Below are 25254 nucleotides of genomic sequence, written 5' to 3' on the forward strand. Positions count from 1 at the left end.
CACCACTGCTCCCCACACCACCCCAATCCCACTCACTACCTTGGTTTCCCGATTAGGATGCCACTCACCACGTCACCCCTGACCTTCACTCTCTTTCACAGTATGAAGAATACAATGGTTCAGATCAGTTCCAGTTGGCAATGGTAAGGGTCTGCCTATTTCACATCTTGGTCATTCATCCATCTTCACTAATTCCAATCGTTCTTTGCATTTAAATAATATTTTATATGTTTCTACAATTTCTAAACATTTGTTCTCTGTTCATCAATTTACATGAGATAATAACGTTTAGTTTGAGTTTCACCCGTCTCATTTTCTTGTAAAGGATCAGGTCACCAAATCAAACTGATAATCAAATTGCACATTTCGATACGAAGAGGATTTTCTAAAAAGACAATGTAAGAAAAAATCTCCATACGACAACCAATGAAGGATTGGAAATTAAATGATATCATCCTTATAAAACCCACATGGTCTAAATAAGATAGAGAATTGTGAGTATCGATCCCACTATTTATTGTATAAGAAGGGTATAAAAAAAATCGGACAAGGTTTCTAAAGTTAAACGAGCGGGTGGTAGCGGCGCCACGATGAAAGTCCTTAAACTCACCATTAAACGCGACAGTTAAATCTGAGCTGTTTATTTTTTGATCTTTTAATTATAACCGTTGAATAAAAAAAGCTTATAACCTATTGACCGTGACAACAGGTTTCTCCTTTTTCCAACTCCTTCTTTCCTCGCCGGTCGGAAAACAATCATCTGCTCCGGCAGTGGGTTAGGTTAGGCCTGCAAATCTCTTTTGAAACATTGAGAGAGAGAAATCATCCACAACGGTTAAAGGGAAAATAAACTAAAATCAAGCTGAAAAGAAGCCGTTGACGGCAGCGAGCCCAAGTTCAGATTTAAGGTGGAGAGTCCTCTCCGGCAGTGGGTTAGGTTAGGTCCTTCTGGTTCTATTATTGTAAATCTTTGATTTTTGGGTTTTAGAATCTCTCTCCTCGTGGTGAAATTTTGCTTTTTTGAATTTGTTCTTCTGAGATTTCGGTGTGGGGATTGCTGAGTTACGTAGAGGCGATTTAGGGTTTCACTCCCGTTTCTCAGTTCTTTACTGCTTCTTTACTTCTCTGTCAACTCCTCCGGCAACATTACCGTCCGTCCTTATGGTGCCCATACTCTTCCTCACCATGAAATTGATCTCATGAAGGTTGTCAAGAAGGTTTCCGAACCGAAATCTGCCGGCGGTTTAGGGTTGCAGTTCCCTCTTATTGTACGTTTTCCAGATGTCCTCAAGAACCGTCTCGAATCTCTGCAGTCGGCTTTCGATTATGCGATCCAATCTCAAGGTTACGAATCGCATTACCAGGGTGTTTATCCAGTTAAATGCAACCAAGACAGGTTTGTCGTTGAAGACATTGTTGAATTTGGTTCGTCATTCCGTTTCGGCCTCGAAGCTGGATCCAACTCCGCCATCCGCCCTCCGCCCTCCGCCCTCCGCCCTCCGCCCTGTACATTGTCGGTTGGAAGATTGAAGATTTTTTTTTTTTTTTTTTTTTTTTTTTTTTTTTATATATTTAAAAGGGCAGATGGAGTTTAGATTAGCTGGTTACAGGTAAAATAATGAACGGTTAGAATTTTACATTATAAATCAACGGATGAGATTTCAAGTGTTGCGTTTAGTGGTGGGCTTAAGGTACTTTACCCGTCGCGCCGCGACGCGACTTTTTCTCCTAAACGTAGATACTCTAAACATGAGATTCATCAAATAAAATTTATCCAAAAAAAGAAAGTTGATAGCTAATGATTGTATGCTGTGGGTCTAGTAGATTCGGATTTGAAGATGCATTTTATTATGATTATTACCAAGAGGAACTCCTTTATATCAGTATCCTATTTTTTATTTTATAAAAAATTGTGCCTAAAGAATAATGATTGCTTCTATTAAAAAAAAAAAAATTAGTCTGATTTGCCAATTCGTGGCCGACAGCCCTTAGAAAAAGCAATTTTTTTATTAGAATCAAATCAACACAGACCAATTCAGCAATGTCTGTCTGCTCTTTGATAATCAGGACAAACCCGCTGTTCATGCATTATACGTTAAATCTCATCCTTCTTTCCCAAACTTTACTAATAATTGTGTGCTGTGGGACCGCCTTCTTTTAGTGCACGGTATCTATCGGCAACATGAGAAATCAATATAATTTCCATACATCATCAGTCCGAATCGATTGTATCAGATAAAATTATCCATATCAACACAATATCGATTATTTATTAAAACAAAAAAAACAAAACACAATATCCGATACGATACCAATACCTAAAACTATCTCCATTCTGATAGATTCTTTACAATGAACTTGAGATACATTAGTAGATGAGTATTACCCAGTGGAACTCCTTTATATCAATCTCATCACTTTTACTTTATAGAAAGTTATGACGATAATGATTGCATCATCCATTATCAAGGGTGACCTCAGCGCCCGACGTGCAGAAAGAGCGTTTCTGCAGAGTTGGTCTTATATGCGTCTTCTCTTGGTGGCAGACAGCTCTTGAAAAAGGATTGGATGACTATGCAAAAAAAACAGCAATTGTATATATTTGGAGTCAATCGACGCCAATATGTATACAACACCTTTTTGACCTAAAAAGGTAGTCTGTTTTCTCTTTTGCTATCACTTCACCTTATCCTATGTGTACGGATCATGTATTTTAATTGGATTCGATTTGGCTCTTGTCCTGCGGTGGCGGGAGCTGGAGCATCCAGTCCATGAAAACCACCCAAAAACAAGGGGTGGGGTAACACCTTACAAGGTTAATAATACTCTTTCCATGTTAAATTGTTAATCCAAAAGGTCATATCTCTTAGTTGTGGAAATTTCGTCTTCACTCTGGGTGAAAAGAAACTGGTTACTATTCTTTTTACTTTTGTTAATACAAAGCATCTCTAACCTTAACATACAAAATTAATCTCCACCAATTGATCTCAACCCAAGTAAGAGCTCTATGAGATTTTAATGGCCCAGAGAGTCTTTTGTCTAAAGTAGAATCCCAAGTATTAAAATGCAAATTGCATGGATTATGCTTCAAAGGCCAAATAAAACTTTTGAGTTGTAGAGGCCCAAATCTGTTTATGCAACCATATCCATGGGCCAAAATCTACACTTGGCTTACCCATATTAAAAATTCATCTATAAAATCCAGCACAAACATCAAGCCTATCTGAGTGATCCATAGTTCAAAAAACCTGTAAAGGATTAAGTTTCATTTCTTCATCCATGGATTTGACCCTTGGATTGGGCTAGGGAATGGTATTTTCGACTTTGTACAATAGGGAGTTCATGATGACGTCTATCGTTCCAAGAGTTCAATCATTCCATCAAGTTACCCATGTTGAAGAGATTCATTCTTCACCCACAGTGAAAAAAAAAGGCTTTCACTTTAAAATAAACATAGGAACAAGTTTTCATAAACCCAACGGTACTAATAGAGTATCTATTGCCTGAGGGGTTCAGATGGGCAGAAGAGGGTATCATGCATAAGAGTGGGGGAAATGTATCGGACATTTAGATCACTCTTAGCAACTTTGTCTTGAACAAAGTGAAAATCTATTTCCACATGCTTCGTTTGTGCATGAAAGATAGGATTTGCGGTGAGATAGGTTGCCCCTATATTGTCACACCATAGAAGAGGAGCATTTGGTAAATATACTTGCAATTCCTTGAGCAAGGATTGGAGCCAAGTCACCTCTGCAGTGGCATTTGCTAATGCCTTATACTCTGCTTCTGTGTTAGATCTTGCAACGGTTGATTATTTCTTTGAGCTCCAAGAGATGATATTGTTACCAAGAAATATTGCATATCCACCAGTTGATTTTCTGTCATCTGGACTACTTGCCCAATCAGCGTCAAAAAAGGCTGATAGTTCAATCTTTGCATTACTGTGAAATTTAATGCCATGAAAAACTGTTGATTTAAGATATCGCAATATACGCTTAACTGCCATCCAATGTGCTGTTGTTGGATTGTGCATATATTGACAAACCCTGTTCATTGCATATTGTATATCTGGTCTTGTCAAAGTGGCATATTGGAGCGCATCCACTACACTTCTATATTGTGTTGGATCCGTCATGGGCTCCCCACCATATTGACTGAGGCTTGAGGATGTGGCTGCTAGTGTAGAAACTGGTTTACAGTCGAGCATCTTTGTACGTTGGAGAAGATTTTGAATGTGTTGCTCTTGGCACATGATGATCCCATCATTCATCCATTCAATGTTGATGCCTAAGAAGTAATTAAGTCTCCCTAAGTCTTTGATTGCAAAGGCCATACCCACTTTTTACAAAAACTGTCGAAGTAAAGCATCACTACTCCCAATCAGAATTATGTCATCCACATAAATCAGGATATATATCGTGCCTATTAGTCGTATTGACATGAAGAGAGAGGTGTGAGTTTTTGAAGCCCGGAATCCATTTTCCAAAAGAAGGAACTTAACTTATCGAACCAAGCGTGCGGTGCTTGTTTCAAGCCATACAAAGACTTGCGTAGCTTACAAACATGAGCTGGAAATGTTGGGTCAGTAAAGCCCGGTGGCTGCTTCATATAGACATCCTCCTTTAGATCACCATGCAAAAATGCATTTTGCACATCGAGTTGCCGTATTGGCCATCTCTTAGAAATAGCTATAGCAAGCACCAACCGAATGGTTGTTGGTTTGATTACAAGGCTGAATGTTTCGTTATAATCAATCCCTTCATATTGACTATATCCTCTAGCTACCAAACGTGCCTTGTACTTGTCAAGGGTGCCATCAACCTTTTGCTTTGTGCGAAAGACCCATTTGCAACCAACGACATTCATATCATTGCGTAGTGGCACAAGCATCCAAGTTCCATTGTGCATTGAAGCATTGAACTCATTCTTCATTGCTTCTCGCCAGTGTGGAATTTTATTGGCAACCCCAAAACTGGTCGGTTCCAGAAGTGGGTCTTCAGAATTTTGAGCTGCTAAAAACACCTTGGGCCTAATGGTGCCATCTCTTGTGCGAGTTACCATTGGGTGTTGAGTTACAGGTAGCAATGTTCTCTCCGGAGGTGTTGGGTTTGAAGCTGGATTTTCTGGAGATGGTGATGGATTTTGACTTTCTGGAGATGGTGCTGGTAACTCGACATATAGATCAATGGATGATGTAGAGGCTGGAGTCGAATTGTTTGACTGAGCCATAGTTGGTTGCACGGTTGTTGGTGTAGTGGAGCCGGAATGGGTTTGGGTTGGTGGGTGTTGTTGGTGCATCCATTGTAAAAGAGGTGGTGGCTTTAAAATAGATGGCGAGTTTGGTTCAACTGATGAAGGTGGAACTGGTTCAAAAGGAAACTTGGTTTCATCAAACACAACATGACGAGAAATAAGAGGTTATTTTCTCTTTTGATCATAACAGATATAACCCCGATGGCGACTGTTGTAACCAAGAAAAATGTGCATGGAAGACCTAGACTCCAGTTTGTTGTGATTGTAAGGTCTCAATAGCGGGTAGCAAGCACACCCAAAGGTTCTCATGGTGTCATATTGGGGGTGGATTCCATGCAATTTGAATAAAGGAGACTGATTTTGCAATACTGTTGTGGGCATTCTATTTATGAGAAAGATTGCAGTAGAAAACGCATAATGCCAGAAAGCTCGTGGAACAGAGCTATGAGCCATTAAGGATAGACCCGTCTCAACAATGTGCCTATGTCGTCTTTCCATGGCCCCATTTTATTCATGGGTGTGAGGGCATGCAAGTCGATGCTCTATTCCCATTTCAGTTAGATATTTGAAGATTGACCGAAATTCGCCATCCCAATCACTATGGAATCTTTTAATTTTCTGGTCAAACCTGTTTTCCACCAGAGTTTTGAATTTTTGAAAAATAGTAAGAGCTTCAGATTTCAAAGTAAGTGGATATAACCAGATATATTTATTGAAATCATCGGCAAAGCTAATATAATATCGTTGCCCCTCTATTGAAGTAATTGGTGAAGGTCCCCACAAATCCGAGTAAATTAATTCAAGAGGTGCAGTAGAAATTGTAGGGGATAGGGAAAAAGGTAGCTCATGACTTTTCCCTTGTTGACAAGCATAAAAAATCACATAGTCCTTTTCAGAATTAACAAGGAGTTGAAATTTATTTGAAATAAAATGAACAATTCTAACAATTGGATGGCCCATTCTACGGTACCATTGATTTATTGAAGCCCGTTCCCCAAGATGTGCAGATGGTCATTTATTCTTGGCATTGTTATTCAAAACTATTTGATAAAGACCATCTCTAGTTTGGCCTCGCAGCAAACATTTCCCTGTTCGTCGATCCTTCACACCCACATAAGATGGGTGAAATTCAAATAGGACATTGTTGTCCTTATTAAACCGAGACACAGACAACAAATTTTTTGAGATTAGTGGTACATGCATTATATCCATAAACTTGAAATTATCTTGTGAAATGAGTGATAAATGAAGATCCAGTGTGTTATATGAACAAACCTAATCCATCACCCATTTGAACTTGGTCATTACCCATGTAAGGGGCTACTATGTGAAGATTTTCCAAATCCGCAGTGATGTGATTTGATGCGCCAGAATCCGCGTACCACACATTGTCATTCTGCTGTCCAGAATTATAATCTACATAGTTTGCACTTGGCGGAGTATTATATGACTGGGAATAAGCATGCTTGTATCGATTGTAACACTCTAGGGCCCGATGCCCTACTTTGTTGCAAATTTGGCATTCAACCATTGGTGGATTTGCACCACGATCCCTAGATTGGGATTGAGATCCAAATGTTTGGCCCCCAAAATGACTTGCTTGGTGGTTACGATTGGGTGGATAACGATCACCTTGATATCGTCCTCGGCCTCCATGTCTGCCACAATTGGCAGTGAGATAATTGGAACGACCACCACAGGTGTTCTTATTTGCAGCACAATTAGCATTTGGAGAGAATAAGTTGGGCATGGACTCGTCATTTTTTAGACGAATATCTTGGGTCAGCAACATGCCACGAAGATCATTGTAGTTTAATGGTGATTGTTGGGTTGTGATTGCAGTCACAAACCCTTGATTAGCAGGGCCTAAGCCTTCTAAAACTTGCAAACAAAGTTCTTCATCAGTTAGAGGCTTACCATAGGTGGCCAATTGATCTGTTATCCTTTTGACAGCAAGGAGGTATTGATGAACTGTCGAATTTCCACGCTTGGTTTGGCGAAGCTGGTACCGCAGTTGCATAATTTGAGCGGTGGAAGCAATGGAATAAAGTGTTGCTAATGTAGTCCAAACCTCATGTGAGGTTTTGCACCCACAACTTGAGAGTGAACAGGCTCAGTTAGAGTTGCAATGTGCTAACAAACTAGCATGGTGTCTTGTCGTTTCCATCTAGTGTATGCAGGATTGAGACCAATAGTCACACTGATTGTGGCAGGAGTCATCTACGCAGGACATGGAGTTGAGCCATCGACCAAGGAAAAGAGATCGAGACTGGTGAGCAGTGGTTCAACTTGGGATTTCCACAACATGTAGTTGGAGTCAGAGAGTTTGATAGTCATGAGATTGTTAAGGGTGATGAGGGTGGGAAAAGGTCCCTTGTCGGCTTGAGCTTCTGATGCCATGTTAAGATTTAGAGAAGACATGAAGAAAGGTTGAGAGACAAGAGGAGGAAGACACAATGTTTTACTTGGTTCGGTGGTCGATCACCTACATCCAAGGGTTCTCTTCTTTGAGAGAGAATATTGTACTCACTTACCTTCATTCATTCTTACAATATTAATTAAAATCCATCCTTGCCATAACTGATGGATCTATCTTAGGGAAAAAATGAGAATAAAATCCTTGATTTAGGGGTTGATAATTAGGGGAAGACATAGGAGACATATCTGCTCTCTTTCCTTGATATTTTGAATTATTTCCATTTAGGAAATTGGCATGTGTTTTGTGTGTAAGCTGAGCATTGGGAGAGGATAGGCCATGAGTTGGCATTGACTTGTTTTGGATTATGGTTCCTCTTTGTACCACGGTTCCATGGTCTTGGTGACCCTGGACCGATCGATTTTGAATCTTCATATGTCATAACAGTGGGAATCAGAACTCCCAAACTTTGTAATTACCATGAAACATGTATATTTTTATTCAGTTGGAATTTTAATACAACTTCCCCCACCCCTCCTTCAAATTCTACAATTATTGTGAAACATATGTAGATTTTGATTAGGAAATTTGGAATGATGCAATTTTAGGAGTCAAACAGCTGCAATTAGAAATTTCCACACTCCAATACACTTGGTCCATAAAAAAGACGTAATTTTAGGAGACTCAAATAGCTGAAACTACAATTCCCGTCCTCTAATTCCAATTCCCACGCAACAATACACTTGATCGGAACACATGATCCATCATGTACACATGGGCTGCTCTGGAACTTTGGTCAAGAACTCTCGAGTAAGAAATTTTTTGTTCAGATTATATCTTTTGTTCTTAATTTGAGAGGGAAAATGGAACTGTAAATTTTTATTTGAAAAACTATATTATACTGGAGGAATCCTTCACAAACTAAATATGAAAAATTTGACTTACTCATAAGTTTTTGAAGTTTGTTGCTTTCACCCACAATAAGGATAGATTTCCCCGTTTCTTAATTTAGTCACAATTCATATTTTTTGGGAAAAAATTTATAGGGAAAATGTTCTCTGTACCGGGGGCGCAGGCTACCCCCAAACACATGGGGGTAGGCAAAATGACCGCTCCACTCCCCCTGAATGACTGAAATGACCACTGCTCCCTGCCACATGTGTTTGGGTGCAGCTTGCACCCCCTCGTGGGCTTCGGTGCAGAGAACATCGCCCAAAAAATATATGGATTGGGTATTGGATTGTTTTAGTCAACATTCAATCAACAGTCCAAAAACTAAAAAAAAAAATGAACTGCCTGTTCTGACTATGGAGATTAGCATTCTAATCATCAAGTCTTTTTGGAAAATGATTGATTTTTCAAATGGTCTAACCAAGGTTAGGTTTCCTGGTCCAACATATTTTCAGAACACTAATTGTTTTTGTAATTTGGCAAGTGTAGTATAGAATTGAGAACAAAAGATCGAAAACAAAAATCATTTACATGTAAGCACAAATAGAAAAGTTAATCTCAATGAACCACAAAATACACGCTATAAATCTTTATTAAAAACATAAAATACAACAGTAGTATTCAGAAATGGCAAACCTATGCCAATAAAGCAGAAATTGAACATGTAGAATCACTTTTTTTTTTTATTTTAACCCGAATATTACCTAGGACCCGGGCTGGCCCTAGAATTTTATTAAAACAAATCCCCATAAAGGCAGTACAAGGGGGGGAACATAGCCCGCCTTACCCCAAACCCAATACAAAAATCACACAATGCAACACTCTTGAAAAAAACAACCTGAGATCCACAGGACCCTTAAAACAAAAACAAGCAAACCTGCCTTATCTTCTCTCACTTTAACTTTGAGTTCTCTAGGAAGGGCTGAGAGAGACTGAAAAGATGTATTACCATTAGTTGAGCAAGCCAAATTAGACAACTAATCAGCCGTACAATAGCTTTCCCTGAAAACAAAAGAAACTTGGGCACGGAGGCAATCACAAAGATCTAACATGCAGAATCACTTATGTAGTTGACATTCAAACATTCTCAGTAGAAGCAACAACAAGGGAAGCATTATTGTTCCCAAACAACTCAAGTTCGAAAAAGAACTTCAAGGCTTTTCTCATTCTTTCTTCCCCTATTTTAGTTGGATCTTCTCCACGGATCTCCATCTGTATGGCCTGTGGGAGCTTAGAAAGAAAAAAACAGAGCATCTCTACAAGACACTTTTCAAGCATCTCATATGATTCATACTTCTGCTCTCTTATGATTTCAGAAATGATTACAAATTCAGTTGTAAGCAAAGCCTTGTGCTTTGAAGCCAACGAACAAATTTTTTGTGGATCTATATCGCAAAGAGCTTGACTAAGATCATTTTTGGGTTCCTTCTTGAATTCATTCAAAATGAACATCGATCGGAACCAATGGTAGGGATTCTTCCAAAGCAAAGCCTTGTGCTTTGAAGCCAACGAACAAACTTTTTGTGGATCTATATCGCCAAGAGCTTGACTAAGATCATCATTGGGTTCCTTCTTGAATTCATTCAAAACGAACATCGATCGGAACCAATGGTAGGGATTCTTCCATTGCGCCCATACTTCTTTTGATGATGACCATATTGTTTCATCAATCATGCTGGGAGTAAAGATCCTTTGGTCGACAAAATAAATGATTTCAAATATCTCATCGAAGTAGTGCATTAGAGAGTCCTCGAGGTGAGGTGACTTCAATTTTTCAAGCATTCCTGAAAGGATCAAGACTGATACGCACGAAACTCTGTACTCATTCTTGACATTTTTGTTCTTATACCCCTCTGAAAATATTCTTTTCCCTGTAACTTCTAATTTGTTTTTGAAGTCGCATTCTGAGTTAGATGCAAGACATTTGGATATTAATTTGATGAATTGAATTGGACATTCCTTCTCACATGTTTTTTTCCATGTCATCATATCTCTCACTGCCATTTTAGCTATCCAAATTTGGAAAGTGCCACCCACAGATGATACTGCAAAGTCACTACTTATTTGATCCATAGAAGTCGACATTCTCTTTAACAAATTATCAATATTCTGTGTGTTCTCAGAGAAGATAAGATGATGAAATGGAAATATCAATTTCAAGAATAACTTAACAATGTAAATTGGGAGCCCAGTGAAGCAACTGCATGTGTACAACACAATTTGGGTGTGTGTTAACACATCAATGATAAAGTCTTTGGCAACTAGAAAGACATTTGAGAGGTTTTTGCAGAGGAGCCTAAAAGATAAGGTCTTCAACTTGAGATATTCTAATTCTCGTTCTGGAGAATAATGTTCTTGTTTCCAGAGATTTTCCTTGTCAGTGCGGCTGACAAATGAAAGCCATCTATAGATGATGGAAAAAGTTCCCACTGCAATGGTTAGAAATTGGGACACAAGCACGAAAGGAATCGACAATTTGTAATCAGAACCGCCACGTGATGAAAACCCTATATCTTTTAGGGCAAACGACCTTAACATGGCTTGAAAGACAACTGCTGAAGAAAGGGCACACAGTAAGCCAATTGTGTGATGATGTGAAGTTTCACATAACAATGTCTGGGGGTTGGCTGTATAGTTGAGTACATACAGCTCCAGTAACAGTTTTCTCAATCCCTGCACATCCTTTGCATTCTTGGGATCTAAAGAAGGTCTAGATCTATAATAAGTTGACAAGGACTCTATTTGGCCTCTAAACGCTAAAGCAGATGACCACATCAACAGAAGCAATACTAAGATGCAGGCCAAGATGATGATGTGCTCTATTATGAAGGAACTTATCACATGTGTGCGCATTTGTATACACACATTAACAACCATAGTAATCACGGTCACGCTCATTGCTGCCAAGTTGCCATAGCGTTCGGATGTGCCCATAGTCCCTAGTGAGGGGATGTAAAACCCAAGTGCGGTGCACAACAGTGCAGTGCCAGTGAGCTTAGATAGCTGATCCTCAACAGTAGGCATGGTTGTGGTAAGATCAACAGGAATTTTTGTAGCTACAGCTAACACTGTCATGGTGAATGCATTCATATGAAACAATTTACAGGGCACAAATGGTTTCTTTCGAAAGAATCCATGCACCAAATCATAAGTCATGCAAAAGAAGCATACCATTGTTGCTGCTGCTATGTACAAGCCAACCCAAGGAACAGGTGAACGATACCATGTATCATCAGCCAAAGGAGCGGGAGCAGTTGAACCATAGAATGTTGTTTCATGTAACACTCCCATGTTGTTGTTGTTTCTTTCTTCTAAACACAATGGCGAGAACAACGTTAAGGAAAGAAAATTAAATACTCAACGCATATAAGAAAGAAGCCTAAATCATTGAAATGCTAAGATGCTATGGCACATTTCACAATCTATAGTGTCATAAGCTCATTTTATAGAGTGGTTCTCTGCGTTGCTGACAGCTTTTAAAAGTGAAAGGTTTAAATTATTGCTTTACCTTTCACAAAAAAAAAAAAAAAAAAAACAAATTTAATAATAATAAAAATTATGAAAAATTATCAACGCCACCCCCTGAAGTTTGCCTATATTTTAAGGCACATCTATTAATTATCATAATATCAGCGGTCTCCTTTGCTTTACCAAATTAATTTCACACAGACCCCCTACCATTAGTTAAGAACTATTAAGTGGTGAGATCAGCAGTTTAATATTTTTTAAATGATAATTCTGCCCTTCTTAGTGGCCGAAGTACATAATCTACCCTTCCAATTAAAACACCCTTATATACCTTCTTCCTCACACTCACCGACAACCTTGGAGAATCGACTATAACCTACCGTCTTGAAGAAACCTACTCCGGCGATAAAGCAGCCTGGCGTCAACCCACCACCGTTGCTCGACAAAACTTAGTAAATTTTACTCGATGCATTGCGTGCATTCACAACTACCCCGAAGAAACCTCGACGACCAGTACCTCTTCAACTCATCTTTTCTACTCTGCAACTCCTTCTCTTTCTTCTCTAATCGCAGGTGATTCCTATATTTCTTCTCTAGAAAGCTCTGGTACTCAGAGCTGTGGCATTGAAGGAGTCAAAACCCTAAGTCTGTGAGGAACAATGGCGACATTTAAGGAAGTTCCACCTGGTGATCCAAAGGCTGGAATCTCTCTCTGTTGTCTCTCTGCTTTACCGTCAAATTCCTAAAATCGAGCTGCAACACCTGAAATCGATTTGTGACACCTGCTCTCTTGGACTAAAATCGATCTGCGACACATGCTCTCTTGGACAGAAATCGAAGTGCTCCTGGTTCAGCCTATTTCGCATATTTTTCTGTTTGGTTACTCCATATTTCCCAGTGAATAACCGACGCTCCTTGTAAGTATTTTATTCTCCTCCCTGTCAAATCCATAATATAGTTTATTCTCCTCGAGTGTCAAGCCGATTAACACCTTGACATGTGGAGTTTGAATGTTTGGGTTGTATTTGATATCGAGTATAGCAGCACTAATCTAAACTAAATGTGGTAAAATTAATGATGGTTATGTGGAGCAGACTGACTAAATTGCTTTCTATGTGCCTGAAAATCACTAGTACGTAACTATATATTTTTTTTTAAATGGAAATGACCACCCTACCCCTTGCCCGAACACACTGCCGAGGGTGGGGTAGGTTGGTCATTTCTACTGCAATGTGAGGAATTGGAGGAAATTGAAATGGACAGCGAATTGGAGGTGATAAAATACATAACTGTTGTTTCCATGTCACCCGATCTTTTTCCATGAGCTGTAGGTCATCAAGACACAAATAAGATGAATTGTCGTCCCCTCCAATTTGCTGCTCATTCCAATAACTCCAATTCCTCACATGGGGTAGAAATAACCACTTTAGCTCTATCCAAAAACATTGTCTAATGTGGGATCCACTTTCCCCTATTAGAGGAATTGGAGTAATTGGAGGTGATAATTATAACAAATAAGACTGTGTCTCTCCTTCTCCCAACACAGTACTTGATGAAAAAGTAAATCAACGCACATGACAAGTCAACATATACGAGAATCTAATCTTTGTGGCTTCTCTCTAAAGTGTGACCGGAATTGACTAGTGACATTACCACACCTTTTTTGCCCCAAAAAAATCTATTCTCTTTTCCGAAAAAGGATTTTGTCCAGTATCGTCCAACCCTGTTAAACGAAGAAAAAACGAGGGTCATTTCACATGTGGGGCCTATACTTGGGCCTGACATATGAATGGGATCCCATTCATCATGAGGCGGGAGAGGGTAATTTGGAACATACAAAATCCTAGGAGGGGTCTGTGAGCCCTAGGATGGTGGGTGAACTATTCTCTACGAGTGGAGGGAAACTTACTCCTATAAAATTTATCCCAAAAAGAAAATTGATAGCTAATAATTGCGTTGCTGTGGGTCCATCTTGATAGATTCTTTACAACGAACTTGAGATGCAATATTAGATGATTATTACCAAGTGGAACTCCTTTATATCAATCTCATCCCTTTTACTTTATAAAAAGTTATGAAGATAATGATTGCATCACCCATCACCAAGGGTGACCTCAGCGCCCGACGTGCAAGAAAGAGAGTTTCTTCAGAGTCGATCTTATATGCGTCTTCTCTTGGTGGCAGACAGTTCTTGAAAAAGAGTAATCCTGAATTTCTAAAATCCTAACTCTCAAAAGCTAGAGAGCAAGAAGAATGGGAAAGAGAAGATATTAAGAGAGAGACAGAGAGAGAGAGAGAGAGAACATGGGAGAGAGGGGGAGCACCCAAAGTTGGAAAACAAAAAAAAAAACCCTCCATGTTTTAGGTTGTTTATATAATATGGTTTTTTTTAATTTATTAAAAAACCTTAATTTGAATAAATTAACCTAATGAGAGTTTGTTTTTCTCTCTCCTCTTTGACTTGAATCTATTCAAACCTAGAGTACTTCTAATTGGTGAAGCAGTAGAATCTAATAGAAAATAGTTTAATTAATTAATTATTTCAATTTATAGATAATTATAATTAGCATCATATCCATTAATTAAATAAATAATCAATTATTTTAGCAAATTTCAAATAAACCCCTACATGATAATAAATCATCATGTACCAACCCACCACTAATCAACACCATCATTATGGAATCTAGGGCATGTTCACTAGTATTGCCAAACCCCATTTCATAGAACAAGTCCATATCAGAGAGTCTATGTATATGATCGGGTCCCGTAAAACTCGATAAAACATTTTTAATTAAAACTACATATAGTTTATCATTTTATGTAAAATCGGTTTTGCTAAAACCATTTCTAAAACGACACTGGATCCAGATTTTGATCCAACCATTCACAGACAATCTCTATCTTGGTGTTCCCCAATCGGGCAGTGGTGACCATGTTGAGTAACTCCTTCACTCACAAAATGTTTGCGTATTCCGAAAACACCGGCTTTGACTCACTTAAATCTCAGTCATTGATGAACCAAAGAATACGATCACATTTTGCAGTGACAGGGTCCTCTCAAGTACAGGGTCTCGGTGACACATGTCTATCCCATCCTATATCTGACAGTAATACATGAGGAAGTCGACAAAGAAGATTCTTCGCCAATGCACATCATTATGCGCACTGCATTCGTACCCCGACATCAAAATGTCTAGGCATACCCAATGCGACGACCATATGATAAGGATGCCCAGCCCAAACCCTAGTCGTGATTACCATTTTAAGTAAAACTTATGGACACATAATGTTCAAAAAGTGTATATCGCATACGATAATATTAAACCAAATGTATGAAAGATTCAATACAAAGTAAACCGGACCGAACCACACTACAAGAAAAGACGTCTTATACGGCGTTTTTTAAGTGTCACCGTAACTAAAAAAAATGCCGCTATATGATTCAGCGGCGTTTGTAATAAACGCCGCACATATGTTGTCAAATGTACCGCCGGAAATGTATCACGGTGTTTATGCCATATGCCCGTGTAAGTATACTTTCATCGGCATTTGTTAACAAATGTCGCCATATATACTTTATAACGGCGTTTTTTTAAATGTCGTTATATATTGGTAAGCGTTGGTATAATTATGATTTATTTGCGGCATGTTTACATAAACGCCGGTAAAATATCCTATAGTGGCATTTCTTAAACGCCGATAAAATATACACACTTAGCGGCATTTAGTAAGAAACGCCGCTACATATAGTATTTTTAAAAAAAAATTTATTTACCTAATCCTTTAACCTATTATTTTTGTGGTGCAAATCCTTTAACCTATTCTGTTATCTTATCCTTTAACCTATTGATGTGAAGAGACATAAGACTTCCACAAAAACAAAAAAAAAAAGAGAACATTCATCCCTAAAAACAATGAAATAATGACAGGATCCCTAAAAGCAATGAAATAATGACAGGATCCAAAATAGTTTAAGTTTACCTGTACAAATGACCGTTTGAAACTTAATTACATTTAGTCTACCTTACCCCAAAGGACACTTACAACCTATGACAAATTAGTAAAATTCAAAAACAAAATAAACAATGTATGTACTTTGCTCTATGTCTTCAATCAATGAACACCTTAGACAAGGAGTGCTTTAAATCACCAAGCAACTCCAGTAAACACACAAAATTTGACAATACCTCATTGACATTAGTATTCAAATGAACGTTACCTGCAGCAATATAACCATGTACCAATCTTTATTAGCTTGATCATGTCGAAAAAGCGTCTGGTTTGAAATCAAACTCGCAATAGGTAGTACCTGTAGCAATATAACCATGTACCAATTTAATCAACTCATATCAGCATGAAGTATCATAGAGAACAAAGAAGAAGAATCTACAATGATCGATACATCATCTCTATGTCACTGTATAGTTCAATCATATCTTCTAATGATATCCCCAAAAGAACAAACTAAGAAAGAACTACTGCAGACACATTTTCGTTAACTTTCAGTTAAGAAACATGGCCAGATTTTCAGTACATCATCTATATCCAATTTCAATCAAAGAACATGCCTAAACTACCATGAAAAAAATAATAATAACAGTTATATCTTTAAGGTTGAAAATAGAGTTCCAAAAATACCCGAGTTTGAAAAGAGAACAAAGGAAATCCTAAACCAAATGGAGTAGGTTCCCTACTTGAGTTAGAAAAAGATAATAAAGTCAAAGAACCCAGAAAACTACTACTCCCTTGGCTGAAAATGCTCGTTGTTTTTCTATTCTCCTTCTCTGACCTTCCTCTCTCTTGTCTCATATAACTCTGCAGTAATGTACATTGACCTAACAAGGGAAACATATAGACACATTTATTCGAAAGTGAAGAAAATAAATACAAAGCAACAATTAAAAATAAATAATGTGGAGAAAGAAGCCGTGTTTTTTACAAAATTTGTTCCATGAAACAACTTGTTCACGACTGAACTGCCATGCAAAGTTCCACACCACACCACAACACAAAATCTTTGCTTATTTCCGGAGTTTCTAGAACATTATAAAAATAAAAAAAACAGCATGTATGAATCAAACAAATTTCCATGTACCCTAGAGTTGCATTGGGGAGCCAATAGCAATGGGGAGTGCAGTATACAAAATGGGAATTAGAATGAAAGGAAGAGTAATTATTGAGAAAGAACCATGAACAACTCTATGCCATCAAGTGAAGTTTGCTACACGGAAAGCTACTCATTTAAAAACATCTAGACCAATTTACAAAAGAAGAAAAGACTATCCATTACCTCATCAACATCTCCATTGTCATTATAAGAATAATAAGTTAGTAGGCCAAGAGAAAAGTATGAAGTCAAATTCAGATTACCGTAGATGTTGGAGCATAGGACATCATGTTTTCATCCCCAAGAAACTACATAGATGGTGTCCAATCATTACTCTTGTAACAGGAGGTGGGGGAGCAATCATCTATGCTGGAGATCTCAAATGGGAAGTTGAAAGTGGTGTTGGTGAGAAAGGAGGATTCTCAGCAAAAGTACGTAGTTATAATGCTACTGATCATCTGGGATTAAGAAGATTAAGAATATGCTAGGGCTGAACAGAAGAGATTGTTTGGGATTACACCATTATCAGTTCTAACTACTCCAGTCACTCTCAATGTCTAGATTGAATTCTGAAGTGAATAATTTTCCAATCATTGACTACATTAGACAGCTGGGTATAAAAAAGAAAAAAGCCCAAACAATGGACCACCCATCCAAGTGGGTCAATATGTGGCTATTAAGTACACTTTAGTAGCCAATGTTAGTTAAGTGCGTTACCCAAAAAAAAGTTTAGTGTCGTCTCTTATCTAAATAAAACTGCACTGGTTTCGTTAGAGTATGTAGAACCCATGAAATCCGCCGCTGGGTATCTCCTTAGAGAGAGAAGTTGTGGCAGAGCCGGTCAATGCCATACTATTGTCAACGAATCCCAACATGAAAGACTCACCAAAGCACAATAAAACTGATACCTCAGGAAGAGACAATACAATAGTGCAACACTGCAACCATTAAATTCAGAACAACAATAAAATAAAATAACCCAGGTAGTGTTCTAATCTATTAAACTATCACAACTCACAAGCAACACAAGAGCTGAAAAGAGAAGATATACAAGGGGGTTTCGGCTATACCGTCTTGTATTAGCAACCGAGAAGTCAGAGAACCAAGCCTGTTAGAGTAGTAGCAGCAGATCTACACTGCCAAAAAATAAATAAATAAAGAGATTTTTATATGAAAGTCGAACAGGGCTTTACCAAAAAAAAAAAAACAGAACAGGGAGAAGAAACGAAACTATTGATTCACAGACCACGTTTCCCATCTTAGAGGACCAAATATAAATTAAATGCAAAATAGAATGAAATGAAAGAGATTCTTACAGGAATGTAATTGCTGCAAGAGAAAGTTGGCGAGGGAGGGATCCTTAAGCAAACTGCCGCTGCAATCGAACGAAAATGGAGAAGAAGAGGAGGAACCGAGTCGCGCTGCAACCGAACGGAGATGGAGAAGAAGAGGACGAACCGATTCGTCGCTGCTGCAACCAGAGATGGAGATGGAGAAGAAGGAGAAGAATAAGAAGACGATTGGGGTTTGGGGGAAGGCTGCGGCTGTGCTAGGGTTCGAATAAAACGGGAAATTGGGAAAAGAAGAAGTTAGAGAATGAGCTGCTTTTGAAGTTTTAACTTTTAAAACTTTACTTGCTTAAGCCCAAAAAAAAAAAAAAAAGATTTCACCTACATCAGTATTTCAGAAGCATTAAGAGCTCAGAATTATGGGACTTACACCTAATCGTACAGCTTATGACGCATTCCTAGCTATTAACAAAAAGGAAGTATAAAAAAAATCCATAAATGCATAAAGATGTTGAAGTAAGCTCATGAGAAGTGGGCGGGGGACCCAAAACTTAATTAAAAGAACAAAAAAGAGAGAAAAATTGGTGAACAAATATGTCAAGCTTAAAAGGAAAGCAACATAAAAAATAATTAGAACAAATAAAAAGAATAGGATTTGTCAAAGAATGAAGAAGGTTCCCAAAGTGTACACATGTCGAGAAGCCATGAAAACCCAACATAGTAGACGAAAAAACAGTTCTCAATCAAACAAAACTGGAACAAGAGCATTCATGCTCATGCCATTCAAGCTAATATCACTACAAAAATAAATATGCACTAATGTATTCATAGTAGTAGAGGAAAATCTTAGACGATTAAATAGGAATACTAAGCGAAATACAAAATGACCACCCACAGGAAGAGACGAAAGAGTACTCAGAGCAAAGAGTCGAGAAACATAGGTAGAAGAAAAGTGCCTCTATTCTGTAATCAAGTAAATTAATAGATGTAAAATTAGCCAGCATAGGTTTGAACAGATTCAGAAAACGCAAAATCATTAAAATCCAAAATATCAAATAAAAAAACGAAAAGAGAAGGAAAAATTACCAATGCCTTCAGGAATGTAACAGTAACAAATTAACAACAAATAATTTAAAGAACATAACCTGTCAAACCAGAATCATATCCAATCCAAAATTGATTAATAACCATCTGAATCAAAACTGAAACATAATAGAGAGAAAGAGAGAGAGACCTAACCGAGCCAACATCAACATCCAAAAAGATAGAGGGGAAGGTGGGGCTATGTGCACCTTCAACGCTGGGAAATTTAAACCACAAATCTGCAGAAGCACAATGAACATATATTGGAATGAGACAGATGCAAACCATGTTCAACATCCTATCCATTGCTCTTCGTTAGGGAGATGGATAAATTTCGCACTTAGATCTGGAAAGGTAATTTAATTTGGACAATTTGTATGGATTGAAAGATTTTTTTTGTGTGTGTGTGTGGAAATCAATAAAACATCTGTTTGGAGAGGAAGAGAGAGAGAGAGAGGATTGTTGTTGTTGTAGATCTGAGCTATAGTATTTGTTATTCATGATAGTCATCTAATACTTTCACTTGCAATCTAATAACGTTTATGCTTGTGATGTAGGATCTTTTCTTAGCTGGTCTCTCAATCTTACTGTCAATACCTAATTAGTAGCAGTTATCCATGATTTTTAATGTCCACATGGTGTCTTCTCTACATGAATGTTAACTTGCTCTAAAATACACACATCATGCAACTACAATGGCTCTAGGAGAGGAAAGAAAATAATATCTTATGAGACCCTAACAAATGTATAAACCTAAGTAACAATGATTTAACACAAATAGGATGATCAAAGAGCATCAATCAATAGTCCTTTATAACTTTCAGTATTGGGCCCATGAAGTAAACAATGATTCTTCCAGTCACTGCTCCATGAAACTATCTCTTTGCAAATTCTGTTATGTGAAGTTCGACACCACACCACATGATGACTGTGGAGTATCCATGCGTGAATTGAACAAAAATTCCCTGACAGATTTGAAATTTACACAACATTTATCACAGGCATAGCATCAAACATTCTAAGTGCAGTTGGATCTCCTTACACTTGGTTGAATATATTAGTTATTCACCCAAAAAAAAAAAAAGGAGCAGCAGTCTATGATTCTTTCAATGAAATTCAACCACATGAGATCCAAATGAAAAATAGATGATAAAGATTATATATTGAAGAAATTTGTCAGATCTCATAAATAGAAACTGCTGATTGGTATGAGTTCCATTGAAAATCAAAAGCATATGTTCAATGGGCAGACACTTATCCACATATAGCCAATAAAACCCTATCCAACCTCAAAAAAGACGCAGGGAAAAAACAGATAAAAGAAGGAAAAAAATAATAATTTAACGGTTCACAGACGATTACATTAATTCAAATATAGGAGATAATACTTCCACGCATAGAAACGATAGCACACACAAAAAATGTTAAAAAAAAAATTAGTTAGATAATTAGGGATGTAGAACAACACCTGATTCCAAGAAGAGATAATTGTGTATTCTTCTCTATTCTACAATGTAAGAAGCCAATGGAGGGATGTATCTCTGAAGCCAGGGAAATGAGAGAAGGACATTCGAGAAAGGGAAAGGAACAATAGAAACAAAGGAATAAGCAGTAATTAGAAATTCATCAAACAAACAAAAATTGCAGAGAGGAAGAAAGGGCAGCATGTAGCCTCAATCCTATTCGTACCAAACTTGAATCGCTTTTGCAATCCCCGCCTGATTCCTGGAGCAGCAAGAAAGGGCAGTATGTAGGAGAGAGGGATGGGAGATGGAAGATATACACATGTTGCATGCAGTGTGTCTATGGGAGGTGTCCATTCCCAGAGGTCAGCACTGTGGATGGACGACGGTTCAGAGGTGGAGGGGAGAGAGAGGAAGGTTTGCATCTGTTGGGTGAGGGAACGCTTTTTTGTCATTAATGAGAAATTAGTAGAAGCACATTACCTCATAGAAGCAGCAAAGGGTTGTAAATAATTTAATCCTTCTAGAGAGAGAGAGAGAGAGATTAACATTAAATTAAATGAAATGTTCATCTACTATTGAGCTGTAGAAGAAAATAACACCTATACATATATTACAATGAGTAAAAGCTTTCTCACATGAATACATAAATACATAATTAAATTAGAAGTTCACAAGTGCTCTTTTTCCATGTTATAAACCTAATAACAGAATAGGCTGCCAAGTTGGCAGATGATTTTCAAAATGGGCATGCACGAAGTTCAACATTTCATGGACACAAGTTTTTAAACCTCATTAGGTGAAGTGCCATCATTAAACAACAATAAGGAAAATAGATAATTTCTTCAACATGCTTCTATTTAGTTTAATGATCCGATCATGGTTTCTGTTAGCACTTTTATCATTTTCCGAAAAAATCAACCCATATCTAGCAGCCATTGATCTCATAGCCTTGAAGATTGCGACGAGCACCAAGAGCTCTCTATTCAGATTTGTACTCAAAGAACCCATAACCTTTTGATTTTCTCGTTTCTCTATCAATAGCTAATCTGGAATAAACAAAGCAAATGAGGAACTGAAAGGAGGGCCATGCAAACATTTATAACAATGTAAAATATATCCTATGGACATAGAGGACTGCCAACTTGAAATTCATCCAGTTCATGGCAGAGTGGAAAGTCGAGCAGTTTATAGTTTCATTAGAAAGTAGAAAGTGATGCAACTGCTCATATAATATATGATGGCATACCATTGTTTTCTTACAGAAGAGAATTCGTGTCACATCAATCAAATCAATTTACATTCAACAATCAATTAGAATACTCCCTAAAGTAAGCTAAAATAGGAATTGATTACAGATGGCTAACACACAGTTTCAGGAAAGAGAACATCGATTCATTCAGTTTAGAGTTAATATCTTGTGCATAAAACCAGTACAAATAGTTTCATCAGAATATTTCTCTCATGCTTAATCATAAGGGTTCACAACAGTTTCCAAAGCAACAATCTTGAAGTTGAAGTGGGTGCCCACTATTTTGCTTGAAAGTGAACTGTTTTCTTATATATGGAGATACATGTGGTGATTGAACATAGAGGGCTTTCGAATATATATGAGTTTGTTTTAATATTGGCATAGTACCTCTACTGCACAATTGGCATTTATAACCAATCCAGGCCTCCAAGTTAAATGTAAGGCCAAATCTTAACACCCCCAAAAGGAGTTTACTTCCAATATGGATATACAGAAATATTTCCTCTTTTTTTACCAAAACAAATACAGAAAAGGAAAAGGAAGTAGGGGGAGGGGAGAGAGAGATACTGTCCTGTACCATAAGATAGGTCCAACCTATATACAAATTTGTATTAGCTATTCTTTAGTCGCATCGTACGGTATGTTTCCAATAGCAATGATTCAAACGAAATCAATGGAATAGTTGAGCAAACCATCCAATTCAATCCCAGAATTTCATGCCTATCACCCGAAATTCATCACTCAACAATGAAACCTAATTATATAATCAATAACTTAGACAGAGAGGGAGATGTTTATAACAAACCAAATATGTGCCCGTGCTGAGAGCTAGCCATCTTTCATAAGAAGAAAGAGAAGCCATCTTAGAAGAAGATTATTAGATCGATCTTCTTCCTCAACATTCTGCTTTTCCAAAAACTACCTTCTTTTCTTCCTTGGGCTCTCTCTCTCACTTCTGCCTACGAAGCGGTAGATCTTCTCCCGATGATGACCAATATTCTGTCTTCTCTCTGCCCGTCTCGTTTCAACTATAGAGATCTGCTCATGTAAACAGACCAATAGAAAACCCCATTTCTCAACAAGCCCCTATCAAATTTATTCGGAACCTTAATGCAGAGAAGACGGAACCAAAATATTGTAAGGAAAGAGGCACCTTTGTCTTCCGACCACCAGGAGAAAAGTAACCTCAAGCAGAGAAGACAAGACAAAAATCTAGAAATCTAGAAATCTAGAAAGGAGAGAGGCATAAACATGAGAAAAACGCAATCAGCGAGCATGGTTAAAAACCCAACTCTCGATTAGGCCGATGACGCAGACTAAGAAGAAGAAGGAAACCCAGATTAAGAAGAAATCGATTGATCAGGTTGGGGAAAATAGAGACCCCGATTAACAAGAAGGAAACCGAAGAATAGAGGGTAACCAAAAAGCACAAGACAAGTAGAAGAAGTGGGACGGTGAGAGATTGAGAGAGATTTGAGGGAGAATGCAAGAGATTGAGAAAGATTTGAGGGATCGTGATAGATTGAGAGAGAAACGTGAGGAATTGTGATTTGAGAGTTTGGAGAGGATATCGTTAGGGCACGGCAAGAGGCGGGAAATGCATAGAGCTTGAGTGTTTTCGTGAAACTCCCCATATAACGGCATTTTTTTCTAAACGCCCAAAAATACATATGGCAGGTGATGAATAGTATGATACTACGGCGTTTACAAGTAAACGCCCCCAACGATGTATGATATTACGGCGTTTACAAATAAACGCCGTTGTATTTTTACATACCCCGACAATTCAAAACAAACACCCCTAAAGATGTATGCAACTGTGGCGATTACAAATAAACGCCGTTGTATCGTTATATACCTCGGCAGTTCAAATCAAACGCCCCCAAAGATGTACTTGTAGCGACAATTACATATAAACGCCACGATATCTACTTATTATACTTTATATACCGACGTTTGTTAATAAACTCCGTCAAATGTTCCTATATGACTGCGTTTACTAGAAAACACCGCTAAGGCCCGTCTAAAAATGCCTCGGAAAACCCTTTTTCTTGTAGTGCCAGGTTTTATGGAAACATAAATCCAACAGTTGGATACGGAAGAGCTTGGACCAGACACCTCGCCATGCAAACTGCAACGCTCACACCACAGGTGTTCTCTGACGGAGACTTTCTTCAGAGTGGCCGGAGACTAGAGAGACACAAAAGGTTTCAGATGGGAAAGGGGAGAGAGAATGAGAGGGAGACGTAAAATTCAAAAAGTGAAAAACCAAAAGTTAAAAAACTAAAAGTTAAAATGCAAAAGTTAAAAAAGAAAAGTAAATTTTTAATTTGGTTTTCTAACCGTTGGATCAGTCAGATACATGTGTCAATCATCTAAGAGTGTAATGGAGCAAAATGGAGCATGTCAGTAATGGAGCAAATAAAAATCCCTCACGATCATAAGATCGACTTAGGTATGGACACATTAAATGCTGGAGCAGATCCACCGAGGGGGTTGATCGAACCTTTCGGTAGGTGTAAGATTTACTCGAGCGCGCCCGTATTCAATGCTACCATAACATTACGTGAGCTGATTGTGGCGATGGGACGTATCCGAGACATGGACGCTGTGAGTCCGTTCCCCAACCCCCAACGGCGAACGTTTGGCTTTTGTCATGCCCTCACATCTATGGGCATTGATCATTGTGAATTGCTTTTAGACTTTACCACGTGTGGGCCATCCATAGACTGAATTTTTTTTAGGTTAAATACACGTACCCCCCTAAAATGCACCCAATATTCCTTGTACCCACCCTACTTTATCCCCCTAAAGCCATTTAAGTCCACATTAGACATTAAATGCTAAAAAATGATCAAACTACCATTTCTTCTATCTTTTCTAAAATTTGAAAAGACCTAATTATCCTGACCTATTTGCTAAAATTTAAAAGACCAAAATGCCCTCATCTTCCCCAAATCATCTTCTTC

The sequence above is a fragment of the Telopea speciosissima genome, chromosome 5 (genome assembly GCF_018873765.1).
Source record: "Telopea speciosissima isolate NSW1024214 ecotype Mountain lineage chromosome 5, Tspe_v1, whole genome shotgun sequence".
NCBI classification, from domain to species: domain Eukaryota; kingdom Viridiplantae; phylum Streptophyta; class Magnoliopsida; order Proteales; family Proteaceae; genus Telopea; species Telopea speciosissima.